This window comes from Oryx dammah, unplaced genomic scaffold (assembly GCF_014754425.2).
Source record: "Oryx dammah isolate SB20612 unplaced genomic scaffold, SCBI_Odam_1.1 HiC_scaffold_16, whole genome shotgun sequence".
In the NCBI taxonomy this organism is placed as follows: domain Eukaryota; kingdom Metazoa; phylum Chordata; class Mammalia; order Artiodactyla; family Bovidae; genus Oryx; species Oryx dammah.
The window spans coordinates 66,303,555-66,319,469 of NW_024070200.1; the positions used below are offsets into that span (position 1 = coordinate 66,303,555).

General features: G+C 40.2%; 1 pseudogene; it reads left to right on the top strand.

The window, feature by feature from the left end:
- The window catches only part of LOC120875382, a 43,661-nt pseudogene extending 28,310 nt beyond the window's left edge, over positions 1 to 15,351 (top strand).
- The last annotated feature ends 564 nt before the right edge of the window (positions 15,352 to 15,915 follow it).

Below are 15,915 nucleotides of genomic sequence, written 5' to 3' on the forward strand. Positions count from 1 at the left end.
TCTTTCACTCTCACCAAGAAATTCTTTAGTTCCTCTTCACTTTCTGCCATTAAAGTGGTATCATCTGCATATCTGAGATTGTTGATATTTCTCCCAGCAATCTTGGTACCAGCTTGAGCTTCATCCAGCCAAGCATTTCATTAGATGCACTCTGCATATAAGTTAAATAAGCATGGTGACAATATACAGCATTGACATACACTTTTCCTAATTTTGAACCAGTCCATTGTTCCATGTCCAGTTCTGTTACTTCTTAACCTGCATGCAGGTTTCTGAGGAAACAGATTAGGTGGTCTGGTATTCCCATCTCTTAAGAATTTTCCACAGTTTGTTGTGATCCACACAGTTAAAGGCTTTAGCATAGTCAATGAAGCAGAAGTAGATTTTTTTTCTTGAGTTCTTTTACTTTATGATCCAATGAATGTTGGCAATTTGATCTCTGGTTCCTCTGCTTTTTATAAACCCAACTTGTACATCTGGGATTTCTCAGTTCACGTACTGTTGAAGACTAGCTCAAAAGATTTTGAGCATAGCCCTGCTAGCATGTGAAATGAGTACCATTCTATGGTTGTTTGAACATTCTTTTGCATTGCCCTTTTTGGGGATAAGAATGAAAACTGACCTTTTTGACCTTTTCCAGTCCTGTGGCCACTGCTGAGTTTTCCAAATTTGCTGGCATATTGAGTACAGCATCATTTTTTAGGATTTGAAATAGCTCAACTAGAATTCTATCACCTCCACTAGTTTTGTTCATAGTAATGCTTCCTTAAGGCCCACTTGAGTTCCCACTCTGGGATGTCTGGCTTTAGGTTAGTAACTACACCATTGTGGTTATATGGGTTATTAAGACTTTTTTGTATAGTTCTTCTGTGTATTGTTACCCTCTTCTTAATCTCTCCCATTTCTGTTAGGTCCTTACTGTTCCTGTCCCATATTGTGCCCATCCTAGATAAGTAATCTGGAGACAGTTTATAATATATGGTAGGATGTGCCCAGATTACATGCAAATATCATATCATTTTATAAAAGGAATTTGAGCATCCATGGATTTTAGCATCTTTATGAGTGAGGGTCGGGGGAGAGGGTTTTGTGGGTACTGAGAGGTGAATGTATGTGATGGGCGCCAGGGAGGAAATCCAAAACTCTCCCTTAATTTTCCCAACAATCAGCCACATAATTTACTGAACTAATGTGTTGGTCCAGTCGGTCTTCAGCAGAGCCCACTGGGTCCTGTTCCTACATTCACACTCCCATGTCTGCATCCAGGTCTCACTGCTGTGGAAAGTAAGTCTTCTCTAAGGGATTTACCAGAATGTCCCAATGGCACACGTCACTAGGTCCCTGCAAAACAGACTCCCTTCCTTGGTGAATGAGACAGAAATCCTGGTCCTGACAGGGTTACATTTGTGGTGGAAAGATGCAAACTGTCCCAAACACGGGAGGAAGGGTTGGAGACAGCTGAAGGTTCTGGAGTGTGTGGAAGGGTATGTGGAGGGGAGGACTGTCAAAGGAAATGATAGAGAGGAAGATAAGCGTTCCTCAGGTAAACGAGGGAGACAAGGAGCTTCAAGCAAAGGAAACACTCAAACACTTTCTCCATTCTTACCTGATCACCTGCAGATGGGTAGGTCCCCATTTACCTTGTCCACTCCCTCATTAGTCCCTACAGGATGAGGACAGTCAGTGCTAGGTAAATACTTATTATGAGGAAGAAGAGAAGGAAAACACACAAGGAAACACCCTTCAGCTGGGAGACAGGCTAGTCTGGTAGAGCTGAAGTGGGAAAACCAAGGAAGGAGGTGAAATTATAAATTCAGGGGAGGCAGAGGCAAGAGTAGGCCTGGTGTGCTGCAGTCCATGGGGTCGCAGAGAGTCGGACACAACTGAGTGACTGAACTGAACTCACCTGAACCGAGAGGCAAAAGTCTGGTGTGGCATAGTGAGGAGCTAGGCTTCATTCTGAAGGGGTGATGGGAACTCTTAGAGTGTTTTAAGAAGGAGGGAACACATGGTTGGTGTTACATATTAGAAAAATTGCCCTGGAAGTGGTAGGCCAGATGGACATGGAGCAGAAAAGGGAGTTGGAGGGTTGGACAGGATATGTGCTTGCAGACCATTTTAGAAAACTTGGGAAAGCTGGAACAGCATGGCACATTGAGCAGGGTGGTCAGGCCAGGCAGGCAGGGGTGGAGGGAGGGCAGGGCAGAAAAAAGGCATGTCATATTGCTTAAAGATGCGTTATGTTTCTTCAAGAATCAAGACTGCATGTTGAAAATATTTTTTTCATCCATCCTAATTGGCATTTCTCCAGTTACATTTTTTTCAGGTTAGAAATTTGTGGTAAATTAAAGGAAAACACCAACTTAGTGTGTGCAAAAAGACCCCAACAGTGTAATGGAACTGTGTTAGATCAGTCCTGGTGAAATTGCAGAGATCTAGCCTACACTCTGCTCTGCTCTGCACCCTCCCTCTCAGGCACTGCCTACAGAAAGGTGTCCCCTCTGTTCTGACCATGGTGTAGGCTCAGTCCACTGTAGATTTTAATGGCAGGGCTCTGGGTTAGCATCTCTTCTCACTCAGACTTGGAGTGAGAGTAGCCCTACCTTTACATGCTCTAAATTCTCTTTTTGTTGTTGTTTTTCTTAGCTTCAAAATTTAACATGGGAACTTGCTTGTGAGTTTCATTACTCTTGCTCAAATTGGATTTCTGTTCCTTTTTATATCAACAAACAGGTTCCTCAGGAGGCCAAAAACAAACCTGGACTTGACTACCTAGCAATATTATGTTGACTATATGATGGTAAACTGGTAATCAATTTTCCTCCCAAATTTTTATTATGAAAAACTTAAACATAAAGAAGAATTGAAAGGCTACTACAGTGAACATTCACATATCCACCAACAATATTCAATATTCCACACTTTGTCATGCGAACTTCTCTACCTAACCTAGCTGCACTGTTTTTGGACCTATTAGAAAGAACATTACACTACTTTACCTCTTCAGCATGCATCTCTTGGGGAAAAAATAATTCTCTATGACTACAACAGCATCAGTTCAGTTCAGTTCAGTCACTCAGTCGTGTCCAACTCTTTGCAACCCCATGGACTGCAGCATGCCAGGCTTCCTTGACTATCACCAACTTCCAGAGCTTGCTCAAACTCATGTCCATCGAGTTGGTGATGCCATCCAACCATCTCATCCTCTGTCATCCCCTTCTCCTCCTGCCTTCAATCTTTCCCAGCATCAGTGTCTTTTCCAAGAAGTCAGTTCTTTACATCAGGTGGGCAAAGGATTGGAGCTTCAGCTTCAACATCAGTCCTTCCAATGAATATTCAGGACTGATTTCTTTTAGAATGGACTTGTTGTATCTCCTTGCAGTCCAAGGAACTCTCAAGAGTCTTTTCCAACACCACAGTTCAAAAGCATCAGTTCTTTAGTGCTCAGCCTTCTTTATAGTCCAACTCTCACATCCATACATGACTACTGGAAAAATCATAGCTTTGACTAGACAGCTTTGTTAACAAAGTAATGTCTCTGCTTTTTAATATGCTGTATAGGTTGGTTATAACTTTTCTTCCAAGGAGCAAGCGTCTTGCAGCTTCATAGCTGCAGTCACCATCTGCAGTGATTTAGGAGATCTCCACCCCAACTACCACAAAAAAAAGATCTCTACTGTTTTCAATGTTTCCCCATCTATTTGCCATGAAATGATGGGACTGGATGCCATGATCTTAGTTTTCTTAATGTTAAGTTTTAAGTCAGCTTTTTCACTCTCCTCTTTCACTTTCATTAAGAGTTTCTCTTCACTTTCTGGCATAAGGGTAGTGTCATTTGCATATCTGAGATTATAGATATTTCTCCTGGCAATCTTGATTCCAGCTTGTGCTTCATTCAGCCTGATATTTAGCATGATGTACTCCGCACATAAGTTAAATAAGCAGGGTGACAATATACAGCCTTGAAGTACTCCTTTCCCAGTTTGGAACCAAACTGTTGTTCCATGTTCAGTTCTAACTCTTCCTTCTTGACCTGCATACAGATTTATCAGTAGGCAAGTAAGGTGGCCTGGTATTCCTTCAACAGCATACTTACACTTAACTTTAATTCTCTAATATAATCTAATATCTTCTACATATTAGCATTTACCAGTTGTCTCTAAAATGTTTTCTAATTAATTAATTTATTTTAATTGGAGGCTAATTACTTTACAATATTGTGGTGGTTTTGCCACACATTGACATGAATCAGCCATGGCTGTACAAGTGTTTCCCATCCCAAAACCCCTCTCACCTCCCTCCCTACTCCATCCCTCTCAGTTGTCTCAGGGCACTGGCTTTCAGTGCCCTGTTTCAGGCATCAAACTTGGACTGGCAATCTATTTCACATATGGTAATATACATGTTTCAATGTTATTCTCTCAAATCATCCCACCCTCGCCTTCTCCCACAGAGTCTAAATGTCTGTTCTTTACATCTGACTCTTTTGCTGTCTCACAGATAGGGTCATCCTTACCATCTTTCTAAATTCCCTATATATGCATTAATATACTGTATTGATGTTTTTCTTTCTGACTTACTTCACTCTGTATACTAGGCTCTAGTTTCATCCATCTCATTAGAACTGATTCAAGTGTGTTCTTTTTAATAGCTGAGTAATATCCCATTGTGTATATGTACCACAGCTTTCTTATCCATTCTTTTGCCAATGGGCATCTAGGTTGCTTCCATGTCCTAGCTATTATAATCAGTGCTGCAATGAACATTGGGGTACACGTGTCTCTTTCAATTCTGGTTTCCTTGGTGTGTATGTATGCCCAGCAGTGGGATTGCTGGGTTGTATGGCAGTTCTATTTCCAGTTTTTTAAGGTATCTCCACACTGTTCTCCATAGTGACTATACTAGTTTGCAGTCCCACCAACAGTGTAAGAGAGTTCCCTTTCCTCCACACCCTCTCCAGCATTTATTGTTGGGCAGCTGCAACTGGCGCACTAAGTGTGGGCAAGAGGAGCTACCCCATGTCCGAGGTCAGAGGCAGAAGCTGGGAGAACCCCATGCCCGAAGGGCAGCAGCCAAGAGGAGTTACCCCACGTCCGAGGTCAGAGGCAGAACCTGGGAGAACCCCATGCCCAAAGGGCAGCAGCCAAGAGGAGTTACCCCATGTCCGAGGTCAGGGGCAGCAGCTGAGAGTGCCAGGCTGCGACGGCGCAGGAACAGCCGAGAGCAGCCACCCCGCGTCCGAGGTCAGGGGCGGTGGCCAGGAGGAGCCACTCTGCGCCAGAGGCCAAGGTCTGTGGCTGGAAGGAGCAACGCCACATCCAAGGAGTGGTGGCTGCGTGGGCACAGGAGGACCTAGAGGAGCTATCCCACGTTGAAGGTCAGGAAAAGCAGTGGTGAGGAGATATCCTTCGTCCAAGGTAAGGAGCAGTGGCTGCACTTTGCTAGAGCAGCCATGAAGAGATACCCCATGTCCAAGGTAAGAGAAACCCAAGTAAGATGGTAGGTGTTGCAAGAGGGCATCAGAGAGTAGACACACTGAAACCATACTCACAGAAAACTAGTCAATCTAATCACACTAGGACCACAGCCTTGTCTAACTCAATGAAACTAAGCCATGCCTGTGGGGCAACCCAAGATGGGCGGGTCATGGTGGAGAGGTCGGACAGAATGTGGTCCACTGGACAAGGGAATGGCAAACCACTTCAGTATTCTTGCCTTGAGAACCCCATGAACAGTATGAAAAGGCAAAATGATAGGATACTGAAAGAGGAACTCCCAGGTCAGTAGGTGTCCAACATGCTACTGGAGATCAGTGGAGAAATAATTCCAGAAAGAATGAAGGGATGGAGCCAAAGTAAAAACAATACCCAGTGTGGATGTGACTGGTGATAGAAGCAAGGTCTGATGCTGTAAAGAGCAATATTGCATAGGAACCTGGAATGTCAGGCCCATGAATCAAGGCAAATTGGAAGTGGTCAAACAGATGGCAAGAGTGAACGTCGACATTCTAGGAATCAGTGACCTAAATTGGACTGGAATGGGTGAATTTAACTCAGATGACCATTATATCTACTACTGTGGGCAGGAATCCTTCAGAAGAAATGGAGTAGCAATCATGGTCAACAAAAGAGTCCAAAATGCAGTACTTGGATGCAATCTCAAAAATGACAGAATGATCTCTGTTCATTTCTGAGGCAAATCATTCAATATCACAGTAATCCAAGCCTATGCCCCAACCAGTAACACTGAAGAAGCTGAAGTTGAATGGTTCTATGAAGACCTACAAGACCTTTTAGAACTAACACCCAAAAGAGATGTCTTTTTCATTATAGGGGACAGGAATGCAAAAGTAGGAAGTCAAGAGACACCTGGAGTAACAGGCAAATTTGGCCTTGGAATATGGAATGAAGCAGGGCAAAGACTACTAGAGTTTTGCCAAAAGAACACACTGGTCATAGCAAACACCCTCTTCCAACAACACAAGAGAAGACTCTACACATGGACATCACCAGATGGTCAACATCAAAACCAGATTGATTACATTCTTTGTAGCCAAAGATGGAGAAGCTCTGTACAGTCAACAAAAACAAGACCAGAAGCTGACTGTGGCTTAGATCATGAACTCCTTATTTCCAAATTCAGACTTAAGTTGAAGAAAATAGGGAAAACCGCTAGACCATTCAGGTATCACCTAAATCAAATCCCTTATGATTCTACAGTGGAAGTGAGAAATAGATTTAAGGGTCTAGATCTGATAGATAGAGTGCCTGATGAACTATGGAATGGGGTTCATGACATTGTAGATGAGACAGGGATCAAGACCATCCCCATGGAAAAGAAATGCAAAAAAGCAAAATGGCTGTCTGGGGAGGGCTTACAAATAGCTGTGAAAAGAAGAGAGGTGAAAAACAAAGGAGAAAAGCAAAGATATAAACATCTGAATGCAGAGTTCCAGAGAATAGCAAGAAGAGATAAGACAGCCTTCTTCAGCAATCAATGCAAAGAAATAGAGGACAAGAACAGAATGGGAAAGACTAGAGATCTCTTCAAGAAAATTAGAGATACCAAGGGAACATTTTATGCAAAGATGGGCTCGATAAAGGACAGAAATGGTAGGGACCTAACAGAAGCAGAAGATATTAAGAAGAGGTGGCAAAAATACACAGAAGAACTGTACAAAAAAGACCTTCATGACCCAGATAATCATGATGGTGTGATCACTCATCTAGAGCCAGATATTCTGGAATGTGAAGTCAAGTGGGCCTTAGAAAGCATCACTATGAACAAAGCTAGTGGAGGTAATGGAATTCCAGTTGAGCTCTTTCAAATCCTGAAAGATGATGCTGTGAAAGCACGGCACTCAATATGCCAGCAAATTTGGAAAACTCAGCAGTGGCCACAGGACTGGAAAAGGTCAGTTTTCATTCCAATCCCAAAGAAAGGCAGTGCCAAAGAATGCTCAAACTACTGCACAATTGCACTGATCTCACATGCTAGTAAAGTAATGCTCAAAATTCTCCAAGCCAAGCTTCAGCAATACATGAACCATGAACTCCCTGATGTTCAAGCTGGTTTTAGAAAAGGCAGAGGAACCAGAGATCAAATTGCCAGCATCCGCTGGATCATGGAAAAAGCCAGAGAGTTCCAGAAAAACATCTCTTTCTGCTTTATTGACTATGCCAATGCCTTTGACTGTGTGGATCACCATAAACTGTGGAAAATGCTGAAAGAGAGGGGAACACCATACCACCTGACCTGCCTCATGAGAAATCTGTATTCAGGTCAGGACATAACAGCTAGAAGTAGACATGGAACAACAGACTGGTTCCAAATAGGAAAAGGAGTACATCAAGGCTGTATATTGTCACCCTGTGTACATCATGAGAAACGCTGGACTGGAAGAAACAGAAGCTGGAATCAAGGTTGCCAGGAGAAATATCAATAACCTCAGATATGCAGATGACACCACCCTTATGGCAGAAAGTGAAGAGGAACTAAAAAGCCTCTTGATGAAAGTGAAAGTGGAGAGGGAAAACATTGGCTTAAAGCTCAACATTCAGAAAACGAAGATCATGGCATCCAGTCCCATCACTTCATGGGACATAGATGGGGAAACAGTGGAAACAGTGTCAGACTTTATTTTTGGGGGCTCCAAAGTCACTGCAGATGGTGACTGCAGCCATGATATTAAAAGACGCTTACTCCTTGGAAGAAAAGTTATGACCAACCTAGATAGCATATTCAAAAGCAGAGACATTACTTTGCTGACTAAGGTCTGTCTAGTCAAGGCTATGGTTTTTCCAGTGGTCATGTATGGATGTGAGAGTTGGACTGTGAGGAAGGCTGAGCGCTGAAGAGTTGATGCTTTTGAACTGTGGTGTTGGAGAAGACTCTTGAGAGTCCCTTGCACTGCAAGAATATCCAACCAATCCATTCTGAAGGATATCAGCCCTGGGATTTCTTTGGAGGGAATGATGCTAAAGCTGAAACTCCAGTACTTTGGCCACCTCATGCGAAGAGTTGACTCATTGGAAAAGACTCTGATGCTGAGAGGGACTGGGGGCAGGAGGAGAAGGGAAAGACAGAAGATGAGATGGCTGGATGGCATCACTGACTCGATGGACGTGAGTCTGAGTGAACTCCGGGAGTTGGTGATGGACAGGGAGGCCTGGTGTGCTGCGATTCATGGGGTCTCAAAGAGTTGGACACGTCCGAGTGACTGAACTGAGCTGAACTGAACTGAGACTTTTTGATAGCAGCCATTCTGACTGGGGTGAGATGGTATTTCATTGTGATTTGCAATTCTCTGATAATGAGTGATGTTGAGCATCTTTTCATGTGTTTGTTAGCCATCTATATGTCTTCTTTAAAGAAACGTCTGTTTAGTTGTTGGCCCATTTTTGATTGGGTTATTTATTTTTCTGATATTGAGCTCCATGAGCTGCTTGTATATTTTTGAGATTAATCCTTTGCCAGTTCCTTCATGTGCTCTTGTTTTCTCCCATTCTGAATGCTGTCTTTTCACCTTGCTTATAGTTTCCTTCATCATGCAAAGACTTTTAGTTTAATAGGGTCCCATTTGTTTATTTTTGCTTTTATTTCCATTACTCTGGGAGGTGGGTCATAAAGAATCTTGCTGTGCTTTATGTCAGAGAGTGTTTTACCTATGTTTTCCTCTAGGAGTTTTATAGTTTCTGGTCTTACATTTAAATCTTTAATCCATTTTGAGTTTATTTTTGTGTATGGTGCTAGAAAGTGTTCTAGTTTCATTCTTTTACAGGTTATTGACCAGTTTTCTCAGCACCACTTATTAAACAGATTGTCTTTTCTTCATTACATATTTTCCCCTCCTTTGTCAAAGATAAGGTGTCTATAGGTGTGTGGATTTACCTCTGGGTTTTCTATTTTGTTCCATTGATCTATATTTCTGCTGTTGTGGCAGTACCATACTGTCTTGATGACTGTAGCTTTGTAGTATAGTGTGAAGTCTGACACATTGATTCCTCCAGTTCTATTCTTCTTTCTCAAGATTTCTTTGGCTATTCTAGTTTTTTTGCATTTCCATACAAATTGTGAAATTATTTATTCCAGTTCTGTGAAAAATACCATTGGTAGCTTGATAAGGATTTCATTGAATCTGTAGATTGCTTTGGGTAGTATACACATTCTCACTGTATTGATTCTTCCAATCCATGAACATAGTATATAAAAGACAATAAAAGCTGTCCAATTTATTGGTATATAGTTGCTGATAGTAGTTTCTTATGATCCTTTGCATTTCTGTGTTGTCTGTTGTGATTTCTCCTTTTTCATTTCTAATTTTGTTGATTTGATTCTTCTCCCCTTTTTTCTTTATGAGTCTGGCTAATGGTTTGCCTATTTTCTTTATCTTCTCAAAGGACCAGCTTTTAGTTTTGCTGATTTTTGCTACAGTCTCCTTTGTTTCTTTTTCATTTATTTCTGTTCTATGTTCTGCTCCATCTATTTGTGTCATCTTTGATTTCTCTCATCAGTGTTTTATAGTTTTCTATGTATAGGTCTTTTGTTTTTTTGGTAGATTTATTCCTAAGTATTTTATTCTTTTTGTTGCTATGGCAAATGGGATTGTTTCCTTAATTTCTCTTTCTGTTTTCTCATTGTTAGTGTATAAGAATGCAAGGGATTTCTGTGCGTTAATTTTATATCCTGCAACTTTACTATATTCATTGATTAGCTCTAGTAATTTTCTGGTGGTGTCTTAAGGGTTTTCTATGCAAAGGATCATGTCATCTGCAAACAGGGAGAGTTTTACTTCCTCTTTTCCAATCTGGATTCCTTTTATTTCTTTTTCTTCTCTGATTGCTGTGGCTAAAACTTTCAAAACTATGTTGGATAGTAGTAGTGAGTGGGCACCCCTATCTTGTTCCTGACTTTAGGGGAAATGCTTTCAATTTTTTGCCATTGAGGATAATGTTTGCTGTGGGTTTATCATATATGGCTTTTATTATGTTGAGGTATATTCCTTCTATACCTGCTGTCTGGAAAGTTTTTACCATAAATGGATGTTGAACTTTGTTAAAGTCTTTCTCTTCATCTATTGAGATAATCATATGGTTTTTATCTTTCAATTTGTTAATGTGGTGTATCACATTGATTGATTTGCGAATATTGAAGAATCCTTGCACGCCTGGGATAAAGCTTGCTTGGTCATGATGTATGATCTTTTTAATATGTTGTTGGATTCTGTTTGCTAGAATTTTGTTGAGGATTTTTGCATCTATGTTCATCAGTGATATTGGCCTGTAGTTTTCTTTTTGGGGGCATCTTTATCTGGTTTTGGTATTAGGGTGATAGTGGCCTCATAGAATGAGTTTGGCAGTTTACCTTCCTCTACAATTTTCTGGAAGAGTTTGAGTAGGATAGGTGTTAGCTCTTCTCTAAATTTTTGGTAGAATTCAGCTGTGAAGCTGTCTGGTCCTGGGCTTTTGTTTGCTGGAAGATTTTTTATTACAGTCTCTATTCCTGTGCTTGTAATGGGTCTGTTAAGATTTTCTATCTCTTCTTGGTTCAGTTTTGAAAGGTTATGCTTTTCTAAGAATTCATTCATTTCTTTGAAGTTGTCCATTTTATTGGCATATAGTTGCTGATAGTTTCTTATGATCCTTTATATTTCTGTTGTCTGTTTTGATTTCTCCTTTTTCATTTCTAATTTTGTTGATTTGATTCTTCTCTCCTTTTTTCTTTATGAGTCTGGCTAATGGTGTGTCTATTTTCTTTATCTTCTCAAAGAACCATCTTCTAGTTTTGCTGATTTTTGCTTCCTTTGTTTCTTTTTCATTTGTTTCTGCTCTAATTTTTATTATTTCTTTCCTTCTACTAACGCTGAGGTTCTTCATTTCTTCTTTTTCTAGTTGCTTTAGGTTATTTATTTGTTTTTTTCTCTTGTTTCTTGAGGTAAACTTGTATTGCTATGAACCCTTCCCTTAGCACTGCTTTTACTGAATCCCATAGGGTTTGGATGGAGAAGGAAATGGCAGTCCACTCCAGTATTCTTGCCTGGAGAATCCCAGGGACAGAGAAGTCTGGTGCCATCTATGGGATCTCACAGAGTTCGACACAACTGAAGCGACTTAGCAGCAGCAGCAGCATAGGTTTGGGGTTGTCATGTTTTCATTTCCATTTGTTTCTATGCAGATTTTTATTTCATTTCTAATTTCTTCCATGATTTGTTGGTTATTGAGAAGTGTGTTGTATAGCCTCCGTATGATTGTATTTTTAATAGTTTTTTTCTCCTGTTGTTGACATCTAATCTTACTGCGTTGTGATCAGAAAAGATGCTTGAAATGATTTCAAATATTTTGAATTTACCAAGGCTAGATTTATGGCCCAGGATGGGATCTATCCTGGAGAATGTTCCATGTGCACTTGAGAAAAGGGTGAAATTCATTTTGGAGGGGGGGGGATGTCCTATATATATCAATTAGGTCTAACTGGTCTATTGTATCATTTAAAGTTTGTGTTTTCTTGCTAATTTTCTGTTTGGTTCATCTATCCATAGGTGCAAGTGGGGTATTAAAGTCTCCCACTATTATTGTGTTACTGTTAATTTCCCCTTTCATACTTGTTAGCATTTGCCTTATGTATTGAGGTGCTCCTATGTTGGATGCATACGTATTTATAATTGTTATATCTTCTTGGATTGATCCTTTGATCATTATGTAGTGTCCTCCTTTGTCTCTTTTCATGATCTTTACTTCAAAGTCTCTTTTATCTGATATGAGTATGGCTACTCCTGCTTTCTCTTGGTCTGCATTTGCATGAAACATGTTTTTCCAACTATTCACTTTCAGTCTGATATGTCTCTTGGTTTGAGGTGGGTCTCCTGTAGACAGCATATATAAGGGTCTTGTTTTTGTATCCATTCAGCCAGTCTTTGTCCTTTGGGTGGGCTTTCAACCCATTTACATTTAAGGTAATTATTGATAAGTATAATCCCATTGCCATTTACTTTGTTGTTTTGGGTTTGAGTTTATAAAACTTTTTTATGTTTCCTGTCTGGAAAAGATCCTTTAGCATTTGTTGAAGAGCTGGTTTCATGGTTGCTGAATTCTCTCAGCTTTTGTTTGTCTGTAAAGCTTTTGACTTCTTCATATTTGAATGAGGTCCTTGCTGGGTATAGTAATCTGGATTGTAGGTTTTTCTCTTTCATTACTTTAAGTATGCCCTGCCATTCCCTTCTGGCTTGAAGAGTTTCTATTGAAAGATTAGCTGTTACCCTTATGGGAATCCCCTTGTATGTTATTTGCAGCTTTTCTGTTACTGTTTTTAACATTTGCTCTTTGTTCTTGATCTTCATTAGTTTGATTAATACATGTCTTGTTGTGTTTCACCTTGGGTTTATCCTGTTTGGGACTCTCTGGGTTTCTTGGACTTGGGTGGCTGTTTCCTTCTCCATTTTAGGGAAGTTTCCAACTATTATCTCCTCAAGTATTTTCTCATGCCCTTTCTTTGTGGGACTCCTATGATTCGAATGTTGGGACATTTAACATTGTCCCAGAGGTCTCTGAGGTTGTCTTCATTTCTTTTAATTCTTTTTTTCCCCCTCTCTGCTTCATTTATTTCCATCATTCTATCTTCCACCTCATTTATCCTATCTTCTGCCTCAGTTATTCTACTGTTGTTTCCCTCCAGAGTGTTTTTTATCTCAGTTATTGCATTATTCATTATTGATTTACTCTTCTTTATTTCTTATAGGTCATTGTTAAATATTTCTTGCATCTTCTCAATCCTTGTCTCTAATCTATTTATCTGTAACTCCATTTTGTTTGCAAGATTTTGGATCATCTGTACTATCATTATTCTGAATTCTTTTTCAGGTAGACTCCCTATCGCCTCCTCTTTGGTTTGGTTTGGTGAGCATTTATCATGTTCTTTTACCGGCCAAATATTTCTCTGACTTTTCATTTTGTTTAGATTTCTGTGTCTGAGGTGTCCTTTCTTTGGCTGGAAGTTCATGGTTTCTCTTTATTATGGAGCCTGCCCTCTGTATGCGGGGTTGGACAAAGTTTCCTGGTTAGGGGAGCTTGCATCTGTGTTCTGGTGGGTGGAGCTGGATCTCTTCTCTGAAGTGCAATGAAGTGTCCAGTTGTGAGTTTTAGGGTGTCTATAGCTTTGGCATGGCTTTGGGCAGACTTTCTTTTAATGCTCAAGGCTGTATTCCTGTTCTGCTGGAGAATTAGCTTGGTATGTCTTGCTCTGGAACTTGTTGACTCTTGGGTGGAGCTTGGTTTCAGTGTAGGTATGGAGACTTTGGGGTGAGCTCTTGTCAATTAATGTTCCCTGGAATCAGGAGTTCTCTGATGTTCTCAAGTTTTGGAATTAAGCCTTCTGCCTCCGGCTTTCAGTCTTATTCTTACAGTAGCCTCAAGACTTATCCATCTATACAGCACAGATGATAAAACTTCTAGGTTAATGGTAAAATAATTCCCCACAACAAGGGACAACCAGAGAGGTTCACAGAGTTACATGGAGAAGAGAAGAGGGAGGAAGGAGATATAGGTGATCAGAAGAGGGGGAGTCAAAAGAGGAGAGACCAATCTAGCCAGTAGTTCTCCACAGCCTGGAACACCCAGAGAGATTCACGGAGTTAAGTAGAGAAGGGAAGGGGGAGAGAGGAGATAGAAGTGACCTAGGGAAGAAAAGGGAGAGTCAATAGGGGAGAGAGCAATCAAACCAGTAATCATACCCCTAAGTGAAAATGGATACTGAAGATTAAATTCTTAAAGGTACAAAATTGATAACAAATACCAAAAAGCAAAGATTAAAAATCCAGAGTAGAGTTTAGACTCTCAAAAATACAATATTAAAAATATAAAACAAAACCAATCACAAAAATTGTAAAATATATATATTATATATATATATATATATATATGAAATTTACATTAAAAATAGGGTCTTTTTTGGGGAGGAGCGAGGCCTATGGAGAGCTGCTGCTGGTGTGGTTGCCAGCAGGACCTGCTGGGTTTCACACGTGCCTGTCTTCCATCCACTCATCCTTTCCATGCTGTGTGCATGCCTCAGAGAATGAAAATGGGTCTAGATCTGTCTGTTCTTCCAAGTCTTTTCCATCTGGAAGATTTCACAGACACAGTTTATTGGAAATAGAAACTTAAATTTTCAAGTTAATTTTCCATTTGATTTTCTCTTTATCTCTTCTACTGGCTTCCCTCCCAATTTAGGAAACCACCCCTACACCGAATCCCCTGCCTACAGTAGAAGAGAAAACAGACTCTAATCAGGAGGTTGCTAACCCAGAACACTAAACACCCTTCACAGAACAGATGGGCACTCTGGTTTTTAAAAAATGATAAAAGCAAAACTTGGCAAGCAAACCTTTGATTGATGTCTAAGTTTGATATTGTTGAAGACTTTTGGGCTCCATACAACCGTATCCAGTTGTCTAGTAATTTAATGCCTGGCTGTGACTACTCATTTTTAAAGGATGGTATTGAGTCTATGTGGGAAAATGAGAAAAACAAACGAGGAAGACGATGGCTAATTACTCTGAACAAATAGCAGAGATGAAGTGACCTCGATTGTTTTTGACTAGAGACACTGGTGTGCCTTATTGGAGAATCTTTTGATGACTACAGTGATGATGTATGTAGAGTTATTGTTAACGTTAGAGCTAAAGGTGATAAAATAGCAATATGGGCTACTGAATGTGAAAACAGAGAAGCTGCTACACACATTGAGAAGGTGTACAAGAAAAGGTTAGGACTTCCTCCAATGACAGTGATTGGTTATCAGCCCCATGCAGGCACAGCTACTCGGAGTGGCTCCACCACTAAAAATAGGTTGGTTGTTTAAGAACACACCTTCTGAGTAGTCTCATAGGAGACTGCCTCAAGCAATTGAGATTTTGGAGCTGAACCAAATCCTCTTCAAAAGAAGCGTGGACTGCATGTAAATTTGATTTCCACCTAAATGTGACTAAGATACAAGAGAAGTCTCATTTGCCTTTGTCTTGTACTTCTGTGTCCATATTTTCTTTTCTTTTCTTTTCTTTTTTTTAGAGTGTCCATTATTCCAATCAAAGAATTACAGTACACATCATCCCCAGAATCCATAAATGTATTCCTGGTCCACTCTGTAATAGCTTAATAGAATTAACCATTACAAACACATTTGCCCCATCTACAATAGTAAAAAAAAAAAAAAAAAGCTTTCATTTCTATTACTGACAAGAAAATGATTTTGTTTATATTCCATTGTATGCAGGAGCATATTTTGCTGGTTTGAAACAGTATGATGCATACCGTTTTCTGGCAATTTTCTTTGTTTCTTTTTACAGCATTATCCTTGCTATACTCTTGCTGATGGCTGCTAGATTTTAATTTATTTTTTCCCACTTGATAAGATTAGTGATTCTGA